The following is a 6,000-nucleotide window of genomic DNA, read 5'->3' as shown; positions in this document are numbered from 1 at the left end:
TTTTGCTTCATTTTTTAAATATCCTTAGTTGAAGAAAAAGCAATGCACATGGTGAGCCAATCACACGAGGCTTCTATGTGCAGCAACCAATCAGCAGCTAGTGAGCATATCTAGATATGCTTTTCATCAAAGAATATCAAGAGAATAAAACAAATTAGATAATATACGTAAATTAGAAAGATGTTTAAAATTGCATTCTCTTTCTAAATAATAAAAGAAAAAATGTGGATGGCATGTCCCTTTAATGTACTGTGTCAATCCTATTGATCGCATCTGGGGTACAATACTGTAAGTAATTCCCTTCCTGCAGAGTGTATGCAATAAAGTAGAGGAACAGGCTAATCAGACAGCCGTAAATTACGTGTTTTTTTCCTTTAATGCACACAATCTGCAGGAAGGTAATAATAAACAACACTGTACATAAGATGCGATCAATAGGAGTAACATACTACATCAAGCTAATCAAATAGCTGTAAATCATATGTTCCTCTACTCTATTAGTTAATCGGATAACCATAGAATGGATGTTCCCTCCTTTATAGCACACATTCGACTGGAAGAAAAGAATATAGCACATAGGAGTAACACAGCACATCAGTGTAATCGGATAACTGAATTAACTGTAAATTATATGTTCCCCCCTTTATAGTACACAATCGATTGGATGAAAAGAAAATAGCACTAATACACTATATAATAATCTAAGCACTGTATCCAAGATGCGACCAACTGGAGTAACGCATTACATCAGGCTAATCGGATGGCCGTGAAATTATATGTCTCTCTCCACTATAGCTAAAATCCGATTGGGAGGTAATGGTATACAACACTTTTCCCAAGATGGAACCAATAGAAGCAATAGATTACGGTAAAAAAACAGCCAGTAATAGCACAGAAAGTGGGCTGTAACTTCAAATATCCTCCTTCACACATTAAATGTTGAGCCAATAAGGCTTGGCACACGGTGCACACCTCCATTGTTTTGAACCAATAAGAAAGGGATAACGTATGAACCAATGAAATAAGGAGAATATCGGAGATTAGAAGTAAAAGAACCATTTAAGTTTACATTGTACTAACAAATAAGATATTATATTGCAAAATCAGATATTTTATTAAGTAGAAACGAATGTATAAAGGTATTAAGGCCTAGATTTAGAGTTTGGTGGTAGCCGTGAAAACCAGCGTTAGAGGCTCCTAACGCTGGTTTTAGGCTACCTCCGGTATTTGGAGTCACTCAAAAAAGGGTCTAACGCTCACTTTTCAGCCGCGACTTTTCCATACCGCAGATCCCCTTACGTCAATTGCGTATCCTATCTTTTCAATGGGATCTTTCTAACTCCGGTATTTAGAGTCGTGGCTGAAGTGAGCGTTAGAAATCTAACGACAAAACTCCAGCCGCAGAAAAAAGTCAGTAGTTAAGAGCTTTCTGGGCTAACGCCGGTTCATAAAGCTCTTAACTACTGTGCTCTAATGTACACTAACACCCATAAACTACCTATGTACCCCTAAACCAAGTGTCATGATCCTCCTATTCCACCTTAAATGTGTCAAGCAAATACTATATACCACCTTTACATCTTGTTAACTTTCTACCTGAACCCAATATAAACCTGCTTCCTCCCATGGTCCTTTGCTGGTTTATTGAAGTGTAATAGCTACAGTTCCAGTCCTTACCTTTTCTACAGCATAACAGGATTTAAACTGTGTATTTATTTCCTTTTCTATCAGCATACCTCTACTTCAGCCGGAGCTGACATTACATATCTGCAGCAGGACTTCACTCCACACCTCCCCCATCCAGGGTCTGCTTGTGAGTATTCCTAACAACCTGGCGTGACACGCCACTCAGCAAACAGGAAACGCAGGGACCACAGCGTTCACACTGCTTGCATTTAACCGTGAACTCTCTCTACTAACTGCATCCTGAAGTACAATTAACCTCTGCACTACTGTTTGTAGACTGAAGCTGCTTGCATTTAACCCTGATCTCTCTCTACTAACTGCATCCTGATGTATATTTAACCTCTACACTACTGTTTATCTCTGTATATCCATTGCTACGAATACCTGCCAAAGTCAACTCCCACTAATAGACACTCCAGTTACTGGGAGCTAGCTGTCCGGCAAAATTAACAACAAGTGTTATACAGTTCACTAAAAGCATATAGTGTATTGTCATCCTCAACTCTTGTAACACATCCTCAATTTTACATGATATCTAAGTAATTACAATTACAAGTGAGTTGATTGTTACATAATAAACCAGCCTTATATAGTAGCCATGGATCCCACTGACGTCACTCCCCAGCTACACAGCCTAAATCAAAGGCTGGATAACCTAACCCAGGCTTTCAGGGATTTGCAGGTGGAAAATCAAAGCCTTAAAGCTTGCTTGAGGGAAGTGTTATCAAATAGAAACTCTGGAAATGACCATCATGCTGAACCCCAGGTTTCATAATCCGAAAAGTTCTCAGGGGACCGCTCCACTTTTCGTCAATTTCTTAATGCATGCTTATTGCTTTTCGATTTACGCCCTAGGACCTACCCCACTGACAGGGCCAAAGTACTAACCATCCTATCATACCTTAGGGGAGAGCCAAGGGTCTGGGCTGACTCTTTCTATGAGTCACAAGACCCAATACTGAATTCCCTTGACTGCTTCCTTAAAGCCCTCTCCTCTCTTTATGATGATCCCTACCGCCAGATTACAGCTGAGGGCAAACTCAGAGGTTTAAAACAGCTTAAAGCCCCAGTTGAAGAGTATATCACTCGTTTTAGGATATGGGCCAGAGATTCCCTCTGGAATGAGGTTTCTCTGAAAAACCAGTATCGCCTTGGTTTATCCGAAGACATTAAGGATGAACTCACCAGAGTAGGTATTCCAGACCGCCTGGAAGAACTGTACATCCTTACCACTACTATTGACCGTAGACTTAGGGAGAGGAGGCAAGAAAAAAGCCCCTCTAACCCCCCTCTGCGCAGGGTTTTACAGACGCCATCTACTTCACCACCTGAGCAACCTATGGACATTAGTTTTCTACGTGGACCCCTCTCTCCACAAGAGAAATTGAGACGCCGTACATTAAATTTGTGCATGTATTGCGCATCAGCAGACCATGTTGTTAAGGAGTGTCCTCAGGTTAATGATCTCATCAATTCTATTAAACTAACATACAACGTGGTCCAAAGTAATATCAAGCATGCACAAGCTTCTCAAAAGCGCTACTATGATTTACGGCATCACCCACAACCTAATTACAAGGTTGGGGACATGGTTTGGTTGAGCACAAAAAAATCTTAAAATACCCTCACCATGCAGGAAGTTTAACAATCTCTTTGTTGGTCCTTTTCCAATTGTAGCCATTCACAACCCACTTACTGTTACCTTACAGCTCCCTGCTACTTACCGCATCCACCCGACTTTTCATATATCATTGATCAAACCCTGTGATACCTCTCGTCTTCTGCCTCTTCCTGCTCTGGTGTCCCCGACGCCGGATCCTGAATATAAAGTACATTCGGTTTTGGACTCTCGTCGATGCAATGGACAACTGCAGTACCTTGTCCATTGGGCTGGATTTGATTCCTCTGAAGATTCTTGGGAGCCTGCAGCCAACCTCTCGGCTCCCCAGCTGGTGTCTCTCTTTCATAGGCGCCATCCCGATCGTCCCGCACCCTGATCCCTTCTTGATGGATCTTTGGGGGGGGGATGTGTCATGATCCTCCTATTCCACCTTAAATGTGTCAAGCAAATACTATATACCACCTTTACATCTTGTTAATTTTCTACCTGAACCCAATATAAACCTGCTTCCTCCCATGGTCCTTTGCTGGTTTATTGAAGTGTAATAGCTACAGTTCCAGTCCTTACCTTTTCTACAGCATAACAGGATTTAAACTGTGTATTTATTTCCTTTTCTATCAGCATACCTCTACTTCAGCCGGAGCTGACATTACATATCTGCAGCAGGACTTCACTCCACACCTCCCCCATCCAGGGTCTGCTTGTGAGTATTCCTAACAACCTGGCGTGACACGCCACTCAGCAAACAGGAAAATCAGGGACCACAGCGTTCACACTGCTTGCATTTAACCGTGAACTCTCTCTACTAACTGCATCCTGAAGTACAATTAACCTCTGCACTACTGTTTGTAGACTGAAGCTGCTTGCATTTAACCCTGATCTCTCTCTACTAACTGCATCCTGATGTATATTTAACCTCTACACTACTGTTTATCTCTGTATATCCATTGCTACGAATACCTGCCAAAGTCAACTCCCACTAATAGACACTCCAGTTACTGGGAGCTAGCTGTCCGGCAAAATTAACAACAAGTGTTATACAGTTCACTAAAAGCATATAGTGTACTGTCATCCTCAACTCTTGTAACACATCCTCAATTTTACATGATATCTAAGTAATTACTATTAAAGTGAGTTGATTGTTACACCGAGGCCCCCCCACATCGCCGCCAATCGATTAATTTTTTTTAACCCCTAATCTGCCGACCGCCACCTACGTTATACTTATGTACCCCTAATCTGCTGCCCCTAACACCGCCGACCCCTATATTATATTTATTAACCCCAAATCTGCCCTCCTCAACGTCGCCTCCACCTGCCTACACTTATTAACCCCTAATCTGCCGAGTGGACCTGAGCGCTACTATAATAAAGTTATTAAACCCTAATCCGCCTCACTAACCCTATAATAAATAGTATTAACCCCTAATCTGCCCTCCCTAACATCGCCGACACCTAACTTCAATTATTAACCCCTAATCTGCCGACTGGAGCTCACCGCTATTCTAATAAATGTATTAACCCCTAAAGCTAAGTCTAACCCTAACACTAACACCCCCCTAAATTAAATATAATTTTAATCTAACGAAATTAATTAACTCTTATTAAATAAATTATTCCTATTTAAAGATAAATACTTACCTGTAAAATAAATCCTAATATAGCTACAATATAAATTATAATGATATTATAGCTATTTTAGGATTAATATTTATTTTACAGGTAACTTTGTATTTATTTTAACCAGGTACAATAGCTATTAAATAGTTAAGAACTATTTAATAGCTAAAATAGTTAAAATAATTACAAATATACCTGTAAAATAAATCCTAAACTAAGTTACAATTAAACCTAACACTACACTATCAATAAATTAATTAAATAAAATACCTATAATTATCTACAATTAAACCTAACACTACACTATCAATAAATAAATTAAATACAATTCCTACAAATAAATACAATGAAATAAACTAACTAAAGTACAAAAAATAAAAAAGAACTAAGTTACAAAAAATAAAAAAATATTTACAAACATTAGAAATATATTACAACAATTTTAAACTAATTACACCTACTCTAAGCCCCCTAATAAAATAACAAAGCCCCCCAAAATAAAAAATGCCCTACCCTATTCTAAATTACTAAAGTTCAAAGCTCTTTTACCTTACCAGCCCTGAACAGGGCCCTTTGCGGGGCATGCCCCAAGAAGTTCAGCTCTTTTGCCTGTAAAAAAAAACATACAATACCCCCCCCCAACATTACAACCCACCACCCACATACCCCTAATCTAACCCAAACCCCCCTTAAATAAACCTAACACTAAGCCCCTGAAGATCATCCTACCTTGTCTTCACCATACCAGGTTCACCGATCCGTCCTGGCTCCAAAATCTTCATCCAACCCAAGCGGGGGCTGGCGATCCATCATCCGTCGGCTGAAGAGGTCCAGAAGAGGCTCCAAAGTCTTCATCCTATCCGGGAAGAAGAGTAGATCCGGACCGGCAACCATCATCTTCCAAGCGGCATCTTCTATCTTCATCCGATGAGGACCGGCTCCATCCTGAAGACCTCCACCGCGGACCCATCTTCATCCGGCGACGTCCAACTGAAGAATGACGGTTCCTTTAAGGGACGTCATCCAAGATGGCGTCCCTCGAATTCCGATTGGCTTATAGGATTCTATCAGCC

The sequence above is a fragment of the Bombina bombina genome, chromosome 2, assembly GCF_027579735.1.
Source record: "Bombina bombina isolate aBomBom1 chromosome 2, aBomBom1.pri, whole genome shotgun sequence".
NCBI classification, from domain to species: Eukaryota; Metazoa; Chordata; class Amphibia; order Anura; family Bombinatoridae; genus Bombina; species Bombina bombina.
This window is presented reverse-complemented; position numbering follows the sequence as displayed.